A 20,168-nucleotide genomic window follows, 5' to 3' on the forward strand; every position below is an offset into this window, starting at 1 on the left:
TGCAGTCTCAGCCCCTCTATAAACTACGCGTTTGCCATCACTTGCCACAGGCTTCAGATCTTTACTGATTCCTTAGTGGTTCCTTTTCTGAACAGAAGATGACAAGCTATTTTGTCGAGCTGTGTAAAATTTAGCTGTTGCATGTACAAGATTTCCCATGAAAAATGGCAGTTTCTTTAATGCTTTCATGTCTACTGATTTAAGGTGTAACTTCCACCTGAAGAAAATGGTTACTTTGATATTGTCAGTGACAACACGCTACTGTTCTTGTATTTTCATTGAGAAAGATATTTTTGCCCCAGGAGAAAGATTTCACTTGCCTGGGCTTTTAGACTGACCCATCCCCACATAACAAAATGATCTGGTTTAACTCATAAAGAAATAATTAGGCAGCCATTTGCTGAGCTCCAAAAAAAATAGGGAAGAAAGGGAAGTGTGATAAGCAACACGTTTCCTAATGCATAAATAGCACACTACAAAGTTTTTCTCTGTGAAAGGTCAAATATCGAAAGGTATCAGGGCAAAAATGTTTATTTTATAGACACAAAAGGATGAAAATGAAGGTCCAGAAATACTTTTGCAAGGCATTATTGTACTGAATATGACCCCCAAGTACTGACAATGATTATGTAAAAACAGTATGATGTCACTAGAATTATCTTCTCAACCCTGTCTGCAGTATTTGTGCCCATCCCTGTAGCACTGTATGTTAATAAAATGCTCACAAAATGTCTAACGTCTCAGCTCTAGAAACTCAAAAAAAAAAAAAAGAACTGTTTATAATTTTTTCTTACACAGTACGTGGATTTACTATCAAGAAAATAATTCACATAATTTCTGATCAGAAATATACAAGAGTTGGACATGCAACAGTGATTTGATTTAGAAAAAAAAATGCAAGTTTTAAAAGCAGAAGTACTTTTAGCATTTAGTCTGATGAATGCATGCATACCTAAGAATTTCAAAGTATCATTTCAAAAAGCAAAAAAATCCTAGATACAAAAAGGTGTACCTCTTATTAAGATGCTTTTATTTAAAGACTTTAAGAGAAGAAAACTCCATCACATGCCTAGGTCAGTCTTAGTAATTCCTTATCAACCCTATTAAAAAATTACACTTTTTTGAATGGTTGAGTATGCTTAGACTCAGTTTCCAACAAATGGATTATTTGGTATGAAAAAATCACATTCTCACTTGGCAGTTACAGACCATGTAGGTTCTTTGTATAATCATGGTATGGTCAATTCTGATCTTTGAGCTAAAACCATGCATTCACCTGATCCCTATTTCTTTTTCCTTGTATCAGTGAAATATCATGGGATATCATTTAACATCAGCTAACATGAAGTTCAAACTATAAAGAGGAAGGAGTTTTTCTCCTTGGAATGCATGTGAGATCTTCACTTCTGAACAGAATAGGAAGTTTGCCACTGATTTCAATGAAGTGGGATTTAAGTCAGAGTTTTTATACATAAGCAAAGGAGATCAAGCCTGGACTGCAGATGAGAACTCTGTAAGTAAGGCTGGGCACACATTTGCTGGGATCAACTGGTTACAGCATTTTACCAACCATAGCAAATGCCATAACAATGCATTCCTTCTTATCCAAAGACTTGGGGAATATCCACTAACAGGATGTAACTGAGTTACAGCAGTGAAGAAATTACATGAGTTTTTGGCAACTCCAGGTCTAACAGAAGACCAGTGAAGTGTAAAAGCAACTGCAACCCTTTCGGACTAAGGTGCTATGATACACCCAAAAGGCTTTTTTTGATGCCAGTGATGATACAAACAGGTTTTGCTTCCTAAGGAGTTATCCATGCACAAGATAGGTAGATCCAATTGAGTTCCCAAAGTTCTTCAATATATCACTGGAAGCATTCATAAGACTGCCAAAAATCCCAACTTCTTAATTAGTTAGAGGAACGTATTAGAAAGAAGTTGCTTCCCGGGAAGAGTGACCACAAGTAACACTGAATCTCCAGTGACACAAGATTTTTCCTGAGCCAAATCTACTTGGTCTTGGATCAGGCAAACTGTATAACCTTGGGGTCACTACAACATCCTCAATATGTTTTACTAGATCATGAAACCTAAGGGCTCCAGTCATTTCCATTTGTGTAAAAATGAAATTGAAATAATATTATTCCAGAAACGTTTTCTGATTCTTTTCTAGTCCAAAGAGACCTAAACTGGGTTGGGTGAATAATGCCCATTTGGCCTAGAGAGTGATATAGGCAATTAAGGAGAAGACGAAAGGAGCAGAAATTATGGAGGCAGCCCCTGCCAAACCAAAGTGAAGCAAGCAAGAGTGAGGAGGACAGCAGTTGGCAAAGCTAATTGAAAAGAAAAAGCAGTCATCTGAGATTAACTTTAAATGGTTCCACTGACTCCAAAGAGAAAGATCTACTACTTTTGAAATTGCAAAACCTGTTTTTAAAATCCTTTTGAACTTCTTCTAAAGGTGACATTTCAAATACAAATTATTGTTCTGAAACCAAAAGTTTCATATCACAAATATCTCAACCAATAAGAGACTATGATGAAGAACTCTACAGACAGATAGGAACAGCCTCACGCTCTCAGGCCCTTGTTCTCATGGGGGACTTCAACCACCCTGACATCTGTTGGAGTGACGATGTGGCCCAGCACAAGCAATCCAGGAGGTTCCTCGATTGTGTGAAAGACAACTTCCTTCTGCAAGTAATAGAGGAGCTGACAAGGAGAGGTGCCATGCTTGACCTCGTGCTCACCAACAGGGAAGGGCTGGTTGGAAATGTGACGCTCCAGGGCAGCCTTGGATGCAGTGACCATGAGATGGTCGAATTCCAGATCCTCAGGACAGTGAGAAGAGCGTGCAGCAAGCTCACTGCCCTGGACTTCAAGAGAGCAGACCTTGGCCTCTTCAGGAACATGCTTAGTAAGGTTCCATGGGATACAGCCCTGGAGATCACCTGCTACGAACTCAGGAGTGTTGCATCCCAACTAGAAGGAAGTGCAACAGGAGGGCCAGGAGACCTCCTTGGATGGATAAGGAGCTGCTCAGGAAAATTCAAAGGAAAAAAGAGGCTTACAGAAGGTGGAAGCAGGGACAGGTGGCCTGGGAAGAATACAGGGATGTTGTCCGGGAAGCTAGGGACCTGGTTTGGAAAGCTAAGGCCCAGTTAGAATTAAACTTGGCTAGGGATGTTAAGCATAACAGGAAGGAATTCTATAGGTATGTAGTGAATAAAAGACAAACTAGGGACAACGCAGGCCCCCTTCGGAAGCTATCAGGAGAACTGGCTACCCTGGATTTGGAGAAGGCTGAGGTTCTTAATGACTTCTTTGCCTCGGTCTTCACTGGCAAAGGCTCTGACCTCACCACCCAAGTCTTGGAAGGCGAACGCAGGGACTGTGAGAATGAAGACCCTAGGCCCACTGTAGGAGAGGATCTGGTTCGAGACCATCTTAAAAACCTGAACGTGCACAAGTCCATGGGACCTGACGAAATCCATCTGCGGGTCCTGAAGGAGCTGGTGAATGAAGTTGCTAAGCCACTGGCCATCATATTTGAAAAATCATGGCAGTCAGGTGAAGTTCCCAACGACTGGAAAAAGGGAAATATAACCCCCATTTTCAAGAAGGGGAAAATGGATGACCCGGGGAATTACAGACCAGTCAGTCTCACCTCTGTGCCTGGCAAACTCTTGGAGCAGATTCTCCTGGAAGGCATGCTAAGGCACATGAAAAACAACAAGGTGCTTGGTGACCCTGATGTTTGCTGGAAGGACTACTCAGCAACCCAGCCACAGTCCAGGAGGTTCCTCCAGTGTATGGGTGATAACTTCCTCATGCAAATGGTGGATGAGCCAACCAGGAGAGGAGCGCTGCTGGATCTCATCCTCACTAACAAGGAGGGTCTGGTCGAAGCAGTAAAGGTTGAGGGCTGCCTTGGTTGCAGCGACCACGAGATGGTGGAATTCAGGATCTTGTGTGGTAGGATCAGTAGAATAGCAAGTAGAATTGCAACCCTGGACTTTAGCAGGGCAAACTTTGGCCTTTTCAAGCAATTGCTAGGGGAAATCCCATGGGCAAGGCTGCTTGAAGGTAAAGGGGCTCAAGATAGTTGGTTGGCATTCAAGGATTGCTTATTCCAAGCTCAAGATCAGAGCATCCCGACACGTAGGAAGTCAAGGAAGAGGACCAGGAGACCTGCATGGCTAAATAATGAACTGCTGGGTATGCTCAAGTGGAAGAGGAGAGTTTACAGGTCATGGAAGGAGGGGTTGGCCACTTGGAAGGAATATAAGGCTGCTGCTAGAGGATGTAGGAAGGCAGCTAGGATGGCTAAGGCCTCCTTAGAAGTAAATCTGGCGAGAGGGGTCAAGGACAGCAGAAAGAGCTTTTTCAAATACATGGCAGATAAAACTAACACCAGAGGCAAGGTTGGCCCACTGGTGAACGGGATGGGTGCCCTGGTGACAGAAGTTACAGAGATGGCAGAGTTACTGAATGCCTTCTTTGTCTCAGTCTACTCTGCCGGAGGCAGTCCTGAAGAGCCCTGTACCCCTGAGACCTCAGATGAAGTCAGGTCAATGGAGCAGTTTGCCTTAGTCGATGAGAAATGGGTTAGGGACCAGCTGAGCAATCTGGACATCCATAAATCCATGGGTCCAGATGGGATGCACCCGCGGGTGCTGAGGGAACTGGCGGAAGTCATTGCTAGACCACTCTCCATCATCTTTACCAAGTCTTGGGAAACGGGAGAGGTGCCTGAGGACTGGAGGAAAGCAAATGTCACTCCAGTCTTCAAAAAGGGCGAGAAGGAGGACCCGGGTAACTATAGACCGGTCAGCCTCACCTCCATCCCTGGGAAAGTGATGGAACACCTTATCCTTGATGCCATCTTAAGGCATATCAAGGATAAGAGGGTTATGAGGGGCAGTCAACGTGGCTTTACCAAGGGGAAGTCATGCTTGACCAACCTCATAGCCTTTTATGAGGAAATAACACGGTGGATGGATGATGGCAGAGCGGTGGATGTGGTCTACCTTGACTTCAGCAAAGCATTTGACACGGTCTCCCACAGCATCCTCATAGCTAAACTGAGGAAGTGTGGTCTGGATGATCAGGTAGTGAGGTGGACTGCGAACTGGCTGAAGGACAGAAGCCAGAGAGTTGTAGTCTATGGGGCGGAGTCTAGTTGGAGGCCTGTATCTAGTGGAGTGCCTCAAGGGTCAGTATTGGGATGGGTATTATTTAATATATTCATCAATGATTTAGATGAGGGAATTGAGTGTACTATCAGCAAGTTTGCTGATGACACTAAGCTGGGAGGAGTGGCTGACACGCCAGAAGGCTGTGCTGCCATCCAGCGAGACCTGGACAGGCTGGAGAGTTGGGCAGGGAATAATTTGATGAAATATAACAAGGGAAAGTGTAGAGTCCTGCATCTGGGCAGGAACAACCCCAGGTTCCAGTACAGGTTGGGGAACGACCTGTTAGAGAGCGGTGTAGGGGAGAGGGACCTGGGGGTCCTAGTGGACGGCAGGATGACCATGAGCCAACACTGTGCCCTTGTGGCCAAGAAGGCCAATGGCATCCTGGGGTGTATTAGAAGGGGGGTGGTCAGTAGGTCGAGAGAGGTCCTCCTTCCCCTCTACTCACAGTATCACAGTATGTTAGAGATTGGAAGGGACCTCAAGAGATCATCTAGTCCAATCCCCCTGCCAGAGCAGGAACACCTAGATAAGGTTACACAGGAATGTGTCCAGGCGGGTTTTGAATGTCTCCAGAGAAGGAGACTCCACAACCTCCCTGGGCAGCCTGTTCCAGTGTTCCGTCACCCTCACTGAGAAGAAGTTTACAGCCCTGGTGAGACCGCATCTGGAATACTGTGTCCAGTTCTGGACCCCTCAGTTCAAGAAGGACAGGGACCTGCTGGAGAGAGTCCAGCGCAGGGCAACTAAGATGATTAAGGGAGTGGAGCATCTCCCTTATGAGGAAAGGCTGAGGGAGCTGGGTCTCTATAGTTTGGAGAAGAGGAGACTGAGGGGTGACCTTATTAGTGTATATAAATATATGAAGGGGGAGTGTCACGAGGATGGAACCAGGCTCTTCTCAGTGGCAAACAAGGATAGGACAAGGGGTAATGGGTACAAACTGGAACACAAGAGGTTCCACTTAAACTTGAGAAGAAACGTCTTCTCAGTGAGGGTGACGGAACACTGGAACAGGCTGCCCAGGGGGGTTGTGGAGTCTCCTTCTCTGGAGGCATTCAAAACCCGCCTGGACACATTCCTGTGTAACCTCATCTAGGTGTTCCTGCTCTGGCAGGGGGATTGGACTAGATGATCTTTTGAGGTCCCTTCCAATCTCTAGCATACTGTGATACTGTGTGATACTGTGACAGCCAGCGTGGTTTCACTAAGGGGAAATCCTGCCTGACCAATTTGGTGGCCTTCTGTGATGGGGCTACGGAACTGATGGACAGGGGCAGAGCAGTTGACGTCATCTACCTGGACTTGTGCAAAGCATTCGACACTGTCCCAGACGACATCCTTGTCTCTAAATTGGAGAGACATCAATTTGATGGGTGGACCACTCGGTGGATAAAGAACTGACTGGATGGCTGCACACAAAGAGTTGTGGTCAATGGCTCGATATCCGGCTAGAGACCGGTAACAAGTGGTGTCCCTCAGGGATCGGTGTTGGGACCGGTCTTGTTCAACATCTTTGTCGGTGACATGGACAGTGGGATTGAGTGCGCCCTCAGCAAGTTTGCCGATGACACCAAGCCGTGTGGTTCGGTTGATACGCTGGAGGTAAGGAATGCCATCCAGAGGGACCTCGACACGCTTGTGAGGTGGGCTGATGCCAGCCTTATGAAGTTTAACCATGCCAAGTTCAAGGTCCTACACCTGGGTCGGAGCAATCCCAGGCACAGCTACAGGTTGGGCAAAGAAGAGATTCAGAGCAGCCCTGCAGAGAAGGACTTGGGGGTGTTGGTCGATGAGAAAATGAACATGAGCCGGCTTCAGTGTGCGCTCGCAGCCCAGAAAGCCAACCGTATCCTGGGCTGCATCAAGAGGAGCGTGACGAGCAGGTCGAAGGAGGTGATCCTGCCCCTCTACTCCGCTCTCGGGGGACCTCACTTGGAGTATTGTGTGCAGTTCTGGTGTCCTCAACATAAAAAGAGCATGGAACTGTTGGAACAAGTCCAGAGGAGGGCTACGAGGATGATCAGGGGACTGGAGCACCTCCTGTATGAAGATAGGCTGACAAAGTTGGGGCTGTTCAGCCTGGAGAAAAGAAGGCTGCATGGAGACCTCATAGCAGCCTTCCAGTATCTGAAGGGGGCCTACAAGGATGCTGGGGATGGACTATTCATCAGGGACTGTAGTGACAGGACAAGGGGTAACGGGTTCAAACTTAAACAGGGGAAGTTTAGATTGGATCTAAGGAAGAAATTCTTTACTGAGAGGGTGGTGAGGCACTGGAATGAGTTGCCCAGGGAGGCTGTGAATGCTCCATCCCTGGCGGTGTTCAAGGCCAGGTTGGATGAGGCCTTGAGTGACATGGTTTAGTGTGAGGTGTCCCTGCCTATGGCAGGGAGGTTGGAACTTGATGATCTTAAGGTCCTTTCCAACCCTAACTATTCTATGATTCTATGATTCTAACCACAAAGGAGGTGCTGGGCACTGAAGAACCCTGGATGCCAACCTGCGGGAGATTGACTTGCTGTTCTGGTGTCTCCATAGCTGCAAACCCTGTAAAAATAAAGAACATGTCAGAAGGAGGAAGGAGAAAACAGATCAAAATTCAGTACAAGACAGTTGCTGGTGGTCCCTGTGCTACTGACATGAGGCTGAAAATGGTTTTTAGTGGGGGTTTTATTTTGTTCATGTTAAGAGGACTGCAGCTGAAAGCCATGACATTTAATGTTAACATTGAGGCTACAGATTCCATATTGTAATGATTAGCAGCAGGAACTTCAGAGACAGTAGCGTGCAAGCCAGAGGGAACAGGCAGATTGGGTGTAAAGAGACTGTGAGAATCACAGGTCAGCTCTAAGTAGTGGAATTTGTTGGGGTTTCTTTTAATGCATTTCCTTTCTGGTTAGTTTCTGAAATGCAAACAAAATCTCACAGGATTTAGGCCCTCCCCTTTCTTGGGTTTTGGCTCACAGAAGATTTTTGCCCTCATTGACTGGTCTATATTGGATTATATACAATACATAATCCAAACTGGGAAGCAATGTCAACCACATTGATGTTTTGGTTTTCCTTGTTTAAAAATGGCATTTCTATTCTCAGGGTTCAGTTTACAGTCCTCTCTCACACAAGTTCCCCCTTGTCTTCTGGGAACCATGTCTAAGTAATGATGACACTTGAGATAGCTTGTAGGTCTGCGTCTCTGGTTGCTTAGGTTTCTTGAGGAAAGAAGGCAAAATCCTAAATATTTAGCAGGAAAAATTTTTCTTCTCATGTAAAAGAAAAACAGACCAAAAGAAACATCACTCAGAGTAAATTGAAGTACTAATTTTTTATGTCAGAGCCAAAACCCAAGGATTTTGTGCAGAGGAAACAGACTAAAGACAGGCACAGGACCTGACTCAGACATCTTTCCTCAGTCTATTAGTTCATACTTTGAATTAGATTGTTGTTATCGAAAAATTATTATAAGCAAGGCAACAATGGTAAGAGGAATAGGCATGATACTGTGCCTATGGATTCCCCTAGAAACAATCATATTTTGAAAATATGACAATTTCTGATATTGTAATAATGAAGCGAATATACAATACAGACTCAGATGAAACAGTTTTTAGGGTATTTGCTGCAAAAAGGGGAAAAAAGCATGTTACAAACCATGCCAAGGACAGTTTATGTGAAACAAAACAGGGGCTGCATGCCTTGGTAGTGGCACGGCATGGCCGACCTCCCTGCGCATTGACAGGAGGAAGGGATCCCTGCTAGCTCTGAAATGGAGATTGGAACACCTTCTGTCAGGAGACTCAGGATTCCAGCTCACTCCTCTTTACAGCCACACAAACAGGGCCAGATGTGTAACACACCTCTACCCTTCATGTTTCCCATTGGCCAACTTCTGGCAGCTGTTTGCTGAGCAAGTAGGATTTAAAGCTGTTGCCTAAGCAATGATCCTGGATCATATTGTGCAGCAGCCAGCTGTACAAAGAGCCTAGAGATGCAAGAGGGGCTGCGTTTCATCCGGTGAGCCAAGGGTGCAGACCATCTTCTTGTAGAAAGAAGTGAGCAGCAGTTATTAGTTGGGCCTCCACGAACTGATGGAGTCTTTACACATCTGAGCCTCTAAACTCATCAACACTGTCAGTTAAAGTATTAGACTCAACAGACTGACCATTAGACTTAATATTAACAGTGTAGTGGGCTTTCATGTTTTGACAGATGGTATGCTTAAAAATCACTGTGCTTGAATTGAAGATGTTGGTCTGTAAGTGATCTGGTGAGCATCTAACTCTCACACCTGATCAGTATAGATATAACTTCAAACAGATTTAACCTTCCTTCTTAAATGTTTTGCCTAAAGTTATAAACTGCCTAAACTACACTGCTTACCTCATTATCAGCTGCAGGCATTCTGTTTCAACATATAACTGCCATAGGATGTTCATGTAAAGCGTTCCCTGTAGGCATTGCTGGGACATTAGTCACTCACATGGACGATTGTTTTATAAGCCCAATTGCCAAATGTTGGTCTTGGATTTTTCTAACAAATTCAGACAGTCACAAATCTTTGTCAAATTATGGTTTGTACTAAATCTGAAGTGGTTTAATCAAGATGCCTTCCTGGGCTCAGTAACAAGCCACTTCAGGCCCCAGTTCTGGAGCCGGAGCTGTGCTTGTGGTAGGGGGAGCTGGAGTCCCATTAGTATTAATTAAGCTGAAGTTGCCGCAAGCAGACATGTGCTCAGAGAAAGTGGGAAAGGAGAAAACTGGCTGAGTAGAGCTCTGTTGCTTTCAGGGATTCTCCAGCTACCTCAAATGGTGCAGTAAGCAACACAAATACCCCCTCCCTTCCATTTATCAAGTCAGATGGACAATATCCTTCAAGGTAGTGTACATGGTTAATTCAAGAAGTGATTTTGTAAAACTAGCCACAGCAAGAATTCAATGAGGACTGACATGTATGGTAAAGCTTTACAAATTAGGTGACCAGGCTTGAAGTTGTGCACTCTCATCCCATCTCCTGAAAATGCAATACTCTGTGCAGAAATACTAAAAGCACTCATGGCTTCAAAGGAGGTAGTATTTTCCACAAATACCTAAGCTCTGAAATCAGGGTGGTACAAGAATTTCAGTCTTTCTTAGAGGGAAAACATAGCATCAAAATGACAGAAAAAAGAATTTTAAAAGTGAATCACCAAAGCCTGCACACCAGAAAAACCAGCAAAAAAAACCCCAACTTTCTTTTTTCTTTTTTCTTTTTTTTTTTTTTTTTTTTAAATTGACCAGTTTCATGACTGTTTGAGTTACATACCTTGGCAAGGCTGCGACACTGTTCACCCCTGAGTATGTGGCTCCTGAGTTCATCTGCAGCCTTTCAACTGAGGCTATATATCAAGTCCAGCAGCATGACTGTGCTGGTGCGGAGGATGCCAGGACACAGATCCCTGGTTACTGGAGGAGGTGAGTCAGCCAGAGCTGCTGCAGCCAGCTGTGCAAGGGCTCCTGAGATGAGGAGGTGCACCAAGCTCAGCCTCATCCAGAAAAACAAAAAATTCTGGAGATGGGTTCTCGTATCTCACTTGTGAATCACCCCTGGATTTCAACATCCCATAAGGCCTCTGGGGGATCATAGAATCATAGAATTGTTTGGGTTGGAAAGGACCTTAAGATCACCCGGTTCCAACCCCCCTGCCATGGCCAGGGACACCTCACACTAAACCATGCCACCCAAGGTTCTGTTCAACCTGGCCTTGAACACTGCCAGGGATGGAGCATTTACTACTTCTTTGGGCAGCCGTTCCACTGTCTCACCACCCTCACAGTAAAGATGTGCTTGATCTGTTGGGACTTTCTTCCATGTGGAGATTTTGGTGCATGGCTCCCTTGAACAAAAAGGCTTTGGTGACAGTTAAAAAAGTTCTCTTCTCACTAAACGACAGACGTGTTTGTAGAAATGAGGGGAACAGGAAGGGATCTGAAACTACTGTTTGAGCTTTCTTCATGCACCATGTTGGAAAACGAAGATACAAAGGCATTCTGTCCCCCTTCAAGGCCATTTTAACAACTCCCCAGTGTGAGCACAGCTACCAGCTCTTTGCTAGTTTACTGAGAACTTACTGCAAGTGCTCTTCCTAAGTTCATCAGAGTTTTGTTAATGTTTACTGTGTTACCACAGTTCTCTTCAATGACTTACACAGCTGTCATCTTACATTCTGTTGGCTTTTCAAGGTTTCTGAAAGGATCTTTCTCCACTCATAATACAGCAGTGACATCTTATATGCAAATGACAGTGCCATGTGTTCTGTGTATCTTTACTGTATAAAATCCTGCCAACAGATGTTTTTAAACCACAGTATACGATGTATATTCAATTCATGCAAAAGAAGCCTGTAATCATTCTTTGTTTTGATTCAGAAGTTGCTAGTGTTTGAATTGTGTAATCGTTGTTTTGGAAAGATCTCACAGCTACTAAATAGCTGACATTACTGTGAGCAAGTAGGAAATGCCTAGATTACTTTCTTAGAATAGAGGACTAACAGTGATGGCATTAAAATAGAGACCAATGGCATTATAGATCAAGTATCTCACAGTACACATGATCAACTAGCAGTGTAAGTAATCTATATTTGCATCCCGCTTACAAAATCATGGCTAAGGTTTTTTGTGCTGCAGTTTTTCAAGACGTAAAGAGACAAAAAAAGGCAGATACCCTCATTGGAAAGGTAAAGAAAGGAATCTAGTCAATGAGAAAGGAAAAACAACTACTAAATCAAGAAAAGATGTTTCGTGCTTCAAAGAAAGAAATGGAAAAACTGCAGAAGGTGTCTGTAATGGAGAACCTGTGACCACTTTGGACTTGTGGATGCTGAGAGCTTGAAGAAGCTGATTCCGTGTGACAACTGAGACACCTCACTAATCCCTCCTCCCAGACGTTTGTTCAGTGAGTGCTGTAAGTCTGGAAGAAGAGACTCCATACCTCGGCTTTGCTACATGCAGGTCTATGTATATCCCACGTAAAGCGTGATATCCCTGTCAGACAATAGAATTTCTTTGTCTGGGTTGCTGATTGATGAACTGCCTTGCACCCCCAGGTTATCCCATTGCTAACACCATTACAATTCACTAGTTAAGGATCCCTGAAGATTAATAGAGAGACGCATCCCTGAACAAAGTGGCCTGAATCATCCTGTAAAGACCTACTGACTATAGATGAGATTTGAGCTTCAGTGTTTAAGTTAGCAACAGGCACAGATTTGCTGTCAGAAAGAAGAAGGATCTCAGTCCTCCCTTGAGCCTTTTCACTGGCCTCCATGGGCTACTGCATCCCCACTAGGTCTGTGCTAGGCACAGGCAACAGGCTCTGCCATGGTGTGTTGCTAGAGCAGGGGCTGGGCTCTAGCTGTTGGTTGGGCACTGAAGGAGGAAGAGGACCTGCACCCACCTCATAATGCAGAACTTGCATGTAAGCAGGAAGTGCTTCAGCCCCTCCACCTGCATCACGGCTGCACAGCACATGAAAGGATTCCTTAGAAAAAGGTGTGTATGCAATAGTGTGCCCAACGTTATGGGCACAGGACAGGTTAACAGTTTAATTCTAGTATTTCCTAACTCTCAGATTCTTGACATCCCAGTTTTGATACTGTTCTTCTAAACTATTTTACCTGCAGATAAAGTAAAGACACAGCTTTTGTCCACATGGATGTGCAGTGTTCCAGAAAGAATACAAATTTCAGAAAAGTAGAACTGAACAGAGGAAATATAAGGGGTTAACTTGATGGAAGAATAAGTCTCAGGGAAGCATGAATTCTGATCTAGCTGAATTAATAGCCATTTTGCCTTGAGTTGCTTTAACCTGGCAACTTAACTTGTAAGAGTTTGATATCCTATAAACATTTGTTCATCACTGTATGTGAAAATGCATTTCTTCACTTCTAATTGGATTCAGTTTTATTGCTGTAAGAAAAAGGAAAAAAAACCCTCAACATTTAGCACCAGTCAAACAAAATTCATTTTCCAGTAACTCAGAACGCTCTCTTTGAAGATGAGCTTGCTTTGCCAAATCTTTGAAGTTTGCCATATGTACCAATCCCGCTGCCAAATGCAGTGATGTGATTACAGACACACAGCTTTGGCAAATTTTCACTAAGATTTTGTCTTGATCAGAAATGTCTAAAGCTTGCCAGAAGCATGTAGAAACACGTAGACTGCTAATGGGTTGAGCTCCTAATAGGTGGATGGGGAATTATTTGAGACTACATACTTCCAGAGGAAGAAAAAGGATTCTTTTCATTCAGCCTTAAATAGTAGAAGGCAACCCTGACGGAGCACACTGACCCAGTACAGCTGGATTCTCACATCTCTTCCTAAAGTTGGTTCTTTAGCATCCTCCTGTTCCTGGATAATTTGGGGTAGCAGCAGGCAGCCATGACAGTGATGTGCCAGGAAGAAAGAGCTGCTTGCTAAATTCCCTCTTCATCTATATGGAAATGCCGAAGTCCCCTGTTGATGTAACAGCTTAGATTTCACTGGATGTGAAAACATTGTCTGTGGTTTGCCTGGTTTTGAGATAGAATTTGCTAATTAACCAAAATTCACCTGAAAAAAATTCAGTTGGTTGGTTGCCTTGAAGCTGCTCCAGAGCAAGGAAGAGGTGGACTGACTGTCAAAGGACTGAGGACCCCCAGTGAAAAAGAACTCTTGTTTAGCCATGGCCAGGTCTGCCCACGAGTCATTCTATGTCTTTGAGCCTCCGTGTCAAAGAGTCCTGGTGTTTGCCGGTAATCTGCCTCTGACAGGCCATAAATAGATGATACCTGAGTTTGGGGGATACCAAGCTGAAAACAGTGGCTGCAGTTTGCCCTGCCTCAGTGTCCCTATCTGTAGATGAGACTGGTAGGTAGGGTGCTCAGGGTCCTCAATTGCTGGTGTGCTGGTGGATTTAGATTAGATATTAGGAAGAAGTTCCTTTACTGTGAGAATGGTGAGGTGCTGGCACAGGTTGCCCAGAGAAGCTGTGGATGCCTGTCCTGTGTTCAGCAGTAGCAGGCATTTTTTCTCCTTCTTAGTAGCTGGTGCAGTGCTGTGATTTTGACTTTCAGCCTGAGAATAGCGTTGATAACACCGATGTTTTTAGTTGTTGCTCAGTAATGTTTACTCTGACCAAGGACTTTGTGAGTCTCATGCTCTGCCAGGGAGAAGGGGAAGCCAGGAGAAAGCAGAGACAGGACACCTGACCCAAACTAGCCAAAGGGGTATTCCATACCACAGCACGTCACGCCCAGTATATAAACTGGGGGCAGTTACCCAGAAGGGCTAGATCACTGCTCGGTAGGGCTGGGTATCGGTCGGCGGGTGGTGAGCGGTTGTATTCTCTTCCCTTGTTATTTCCTTTATCATTATTATTATTGGTGGTAGCAGTAGTGGTGTGTGTTATACCTTAGTTACTGGACTGTTCTTATCTCAACCCGTGGGAGTTGCATTCTTTCGATTCTCCTCCCCATCCCTCTGGGAGCAGGGGGAGGAAGGTGAGGGGAGTGAGAGAAAGACTGCGTGACTGACTGAGTTTAAACCACGACAATGCCCCATCCCTGGCAGTGTTCAAGGCCAGGTTGGATGGGACTTGGAGCAACCTGGTCTAGTGGAAGGCGTCCCTGCCCGTGGAAGGGGTTTGGAACTAGATGATCTTTAAGGTCCCTTCCACCTCAAACCATTCTATGATTCTATGACCTGCTGAGATATTTACATGAGTGGTTAATTCCTTCATACCAGCTGACATTTTAATACCAATGTTAAGGAAATAAAAATAAAAATAAAAAAACAAAGCTGTTAACTAGTTATTTCAATTAACCTGTATAGGGTGACAAGGACTACATTTTGTTATTACTGTGCAGATGCCATGTGTGAAAAGAAGAAAACTGCTAGGCTTTGTGCACAAGGCAAGTGGTTAATTGTGGCCTTGTATTTCTAGTGGCACCTCCTGTCCAGAACAAATATTTCTCTTATCAGGTTGGCTTAGCCACCTCCTCTCTTAATTCAGTGGGGAAGGAAAGCGAAACTTTCTGCTGTGAGGTTTGCACCTCTTTTTGGCAGTCAAACTGGAGTAAATGAAGACATTTCTTCTGCCAACCTCCCCTCCTGTGTGGCAGTAAAATGAGGATGGATTCTGCCACCTGAGAAGCCCCACAAGTGTGAGCACCAACCTTCAGCAGCAAGTCACTCAAAGTGTCCAGCACACGTGCCAGATGAATGAAACACAACTTGAGTCATAGGTCTCGAGCCGAGGACTGTTGCTGCAAAATTGGCGTATGTCAGCAGTCAGTGTTCAAGAAACCCAAGCTCCATTCTGACCTGCTTTCCTTGGAGCTGCCTGTCCCGATGTGCTGGATTATGGGAATTGCTCCTTACAGTGGCTAGAGCCTGCCAGGAATGAAAACTCAGCAGGAATTGCAGGTGCCTGTGCAGAGCTGGGCCAGTTCACAGCAGCCCTGCAGAGCCGTCAGCAGCAGCAAGGGCTGGCTCTAGTAGGAATCATCGCTAATGCACTGTATTGTGGGGTCTCTCTCTCCAGCTCCTAAAAGGATAAAGGAAAGGTGGGTGATCCAGTCCGGACACAGGGAAATATTACTTTCACTGTGCTGGCTGGTTGTTTGGTTCCAGCTAATGGCAACAGAAATGTCTGTATTTTCTCCAGTGCTACGATTTAAAAAGAGTGGACAGTTCTTGAGCCATTTATGAGAAGTTAGGGCTGTCTCAGTCTTAGGTGACAATCTCCAGGGGCACAGTCCTGGGCTTTCCCTTCTTCTCATCTGCTGGATATTTGAAGCCAGTGTGAGGTGTCTGCTGAAGTCTTTTTGGGGGATGCAATTAATCTCTTCGAATTCTGCCTTAAGTCCCATTTGATGTGTTCATACACTTATAAGAAAAGAGTGCTAAAAAGTGAATGGGCTTTTCTGCAAAATCCAGCCCAGACAGTTTGTGGTGAGCTCCACATGAAGGATCCTTCTGGCTCAGGTATCAGTTCCTTGTGTTGCCTCCCAGGGGAATGTCATGAAGATGCAGCACAGGCTGTGGAGACCTTGCAGGGAATGTAAGGAGCTGTTTCCTAAGGTTCTTTGAACTGAGGCACTGAGGGACAAATACACTCCCTGACCCAGCAGGGTCCAGATATGCAGCCTGGACAGTTGTGCCACCAGTGTGGCACTCCATTCTGCCAGTGCACCTGATTTGATTTCTGCATCCTGAGGCTGGGACACATCCGGTCTCGGACTGATACAGGAGTGGGAGCTACCTAGTCCACCAGTTAAGACATTCTAATTTATCTTGGCAATGGAAGTTGGGTGTGATAAATACAGTTTTTCAGGATAAGCATCACTGCTGAGGAGAAGCTTTACATTTAAAGCAACAGCAAGGTGGTTGATTAGATACAGCTAATGGATGAAAAGCTGACGTACACCACATCCCCCTTGGTCAGTCCTTGCCTCTGGGAGCACAGGTGTGCACGAGATGCATGACCCTGAGCCCTGTCAGCTCCCCTGTCCATCAGGACAGTGAAGGATTTTCATTGGCCTCATCCTCACCCATTGCACAGAGCTGCTTCAACTGTCCCCAAGCAACCCTTGGCACATGAGCTTGTCCCCAGGCTCAGATTTACCATGAAGTTCACCTATGTTGGGCACTTCACCTGCCATAAGGCTGCAACAAAAAAATGCCACCAGCAGCAGAAACTGAATTTTTATCTGGCTGCTCTTTCTCCTTTTGGGTGATTTTTATGTCTTCAGGGAAATAAGACTGAATCAAAAAACGAGGTTCCACTCTTGCCAGCTAACTTTTCTCTCAGAACTGTCCTTTCAAAAGCCATCTAAATTACGCTCAAGCCAGAAGTTTTCCCAGGCATACTTTACAGCTAAAAAGACAGGGAACATTTCTTCCATTGCAAGCCTGTAAATTTTTGAATTGTTTTTGTTTCTTTTTCTATAGCATTAGTAAGAAATAGTTCATAGCACTCACTATGGTGAAAGCAGGCTGGAAATGGTTTGTCGCAGAACCCAAGACCATTTTTAGCCATCCAACATTCAGCTGTTTAAAATGTGCTCCAGGGCTCAGTGTTGTGTAGCGATGAACTCTGAAATCTTGGGTCATACTGGTAAAATTCATCAAAGCTGATTATTTCAATACCATTTCTTCATATTAGACTGGAAGGGAAGACAGGACAGGAAAATGAGAAAAGCAGAGACCAGGACCCAACCTAAATTGGCTTGCTCCAGTCCATCCTGTTTCTCAAAACACTGCTTGAAAGGTGGGGGATAACTGCATTGTTCCATGCTTCAGACATCACTCTTCCCCTTCTCCTCCCCAGCTGACTCCTGTCAAGATGAGAGCAGGCCTGGGAGGGATAGGAATTTCGGAAACAATCTTCAGCAGGATCTCTGGGATATTTCTGGGCTACCTAATCTTCGCAAACGGGTAAGGAGGCACATCAGTGCCTGCACTCTCACAGCATGCAGTGTAGCCCATCCTTCATGCTGGACTGGTATTTGGCTGTGGGGCAAATAAAACCTAACATCTTTAATCTAAGCATGAGGTAGAGGCATTAAGATGACACCTGAACAGCAACACAACACAAACTGGTTCCCAGCTGATACTTTCAAACTAATTTTCAGTCAGCTGAGCCTCAAAAATGTCTTTCTGACATCGCGTCATTTAAAATATTATAATAGGAGATATTTTTGGATTACAGCTCCTTCTGGAAGCGAATCAAACCTCTTTGCTATTTCAAAATAAATGCTGAATTGTTTCAAAGACATTAATAATATTATGTCCAGTGGAGATGTACTACACTTTTCAAGATGCCTAGCTTGTACTGACAACAGTTCGAAGATATTTATGTTGTCCCATCAAAAACTCAGTAGTTTCAGCTTTCAAGATGTTTTTTAAACATCTTGGGTAAATGGAGAATTTGACTTTCTGCCCGGGACACCCTGAGAGCTGCTTCTTACAAAAAAAGGGGAGAAAAAAATCAACTAATAGGATAATAAATTCCAACATTTTTCTCTAAACAACAGTTGTTTTAGTTAAACTAGCATTCACTTCATTTATAATAGCACCCTACATTTCTTTAGGCTATTGTATTTAATAAAAAACTCTGGACTCATCAATCATTATGCACACTTTACTGATTTCACTTTAAACATCACTGACTAAAACTTACATTTATCAAGCCTGTTTTGCCAAGCAGTTGGGGGCTAATTTATTTTCACTTTGCGTGATTTGGTATCTTTTCATTGCAGTGAACACAGTGCATGTCAGAGATTCACATTGTGGGAGAGAGCCTTGGTGAAATCAGTGTGTTCATCCACCACATGTGAACACAAATTTCATAGAATCATAGACTCATAGAATAGTTAGGGTTAGAAAGCACCTTAAGATCATCTAGTTCCAACCCCCTGCCATGGGCAGGGACACCTCACACTAAACCATGTCACCCAAGGCCTCATCCAACCTGGCCTTGAACACCACCAAGGATGGAGCATTCACAACCTCCCTGGGCAACCCATTCCAGTGCCTCACCACCCTCTCAGTAAAGAATTTCTTCCTTAGATCCAATCTAAACTTCCCCTGTTGAAGTTTTAACCCGTTACCTCTTGTCCTGTCACTACAGTCCCTAATGAAGAGTCCATCCATCTCTTAGGAGCCACCAAACATGAAGGAGCAGAGTGGGTGAGAACTGGGTTGGAAGACAGATCATAGAATCAATAGAAAGTTTTGTGTTTGAAGGGACCTTAAAGATCATACAGTTCCAACCCCCAGACGTGGGCAAGAACACCTTCCACTAGACCAGGTTGCTCAAAGCCCCATCCAACCTGACCTTGAACACTGCCGGGGTTGGGGCATCCACAGCTTCTCTGGGCACCCTGTGCCAGTGCCTCACAACCCTCACAGTAAAGAGCTTCTTCCTAATATCTAATAGAATATACCCTCTTTCAGTCTAAATCCATTACCCCTTGTCTTATCACTGTGTGCCCTTCGTATGCTTTGCCAAGTAACATGCTGCAGCAGCTAGGGGCAGAGGCAGGGTATGGCTCTCCGGGGAGACAGGAATGCACAGGGAGAGATGGGGGAGTCTCAAATCTGTCATACAAAGGTTGTAAGGAAGAAAAACAAGCACGGGTAAGTACCAGAAGTTTGTAGTACATTTTGAACCTTGCCAGTCACATGCAACTGGAAGCTCTAAATACAAAAGTACAAGCCAGAATTAGCTAACCAGGCCAGCAAAGAGTAAGGAGTTTTTTGCTGAGCTGAGAGAGATTCTGGGCTCCTTCTAGCCTGAAAGATGCTTTGCTTCTCCCATATGCATATGTGGGGTCATCCTTCACTTTTCTCTCAACAACATCACTTTTACAGCAGCAAACATAAACTCCAGTGAGAAAACACATTAAAGGAAGAAGATTCAGAAAACTTCCTCCAGGTTTGTTCCATCAAAAGCAGGACATGGGCCAGAAAGAAATCCCTGCTTTTGGCAGCCCAGTGATCAGAGCCCTGTGCTTCCTTCTCCCCATCACTCTAAGGAGAGAGGAAGTGATGACCAAAATCACAGCTATATTGGGGTGGATGTAGGAGCAGGAACAGGGTGTAGGCTGCACTACTGCAACAGAGTAAGTGGCTAGTTTGCCTTTCCCTGGTATGCTGAAGAGGCTGTCATGTACATGTTCAGCTTTACCAACCCACCCGACAGCATCTTGCTGTGTAGCCTTTGCAAGTCACCTACTGTAGGCTGAAAATCTTTAGTAATTTCATTAGATCCAGAACTGTAAAAAGTCTGTATTTTGCATAAAGCCAGAATTGAACAGTTTATAACTCTGCATCGACCCAAAATTATTACTTTTCATAGTTTTTCCCACATACACATTTGAATTAAGTTGATCAAACCATTTAGAACATCTTCTGAAAAACACAGGATGAATACATATGGGAGTAAAC

The 20,168-nt window shown here is 44.5% G+C and overlaps 1 long non-coding RNA gene across 1 annotated transcript in view; it reads right to left on the minus strand.

Annotated features, from left to right (window-relative positions):
* Positions 1-7,268: 7,268 nt before the first annotated feature.
* Positions 7,269-20,168, minus strand: part of LOC308232986 — a 30,853-nt gene continuing 17,953 nt past the window's right edge. The window contains exon 3 of the long non-coding RNA XR_013958929.1: positions 7,269-7,751. This is a non-coding gene — a long non-coding RNA (uncharacterized lncRNA). The remainder of the gene's footprint in view (positions 7,752-20,168) is intronic.

This window comes from Psittacula echo, assembly GCF_963264785.1.
Source record: "Psittacula echo genome assembly, chromosome: 2".
Classification (NCBI taxonomy): domain Eukaryota; kingdom Metazoa; phylum Chordata; class Aves; order Psittaciformes; family Psittacidae; genus Psittacula; species Psittacula echo.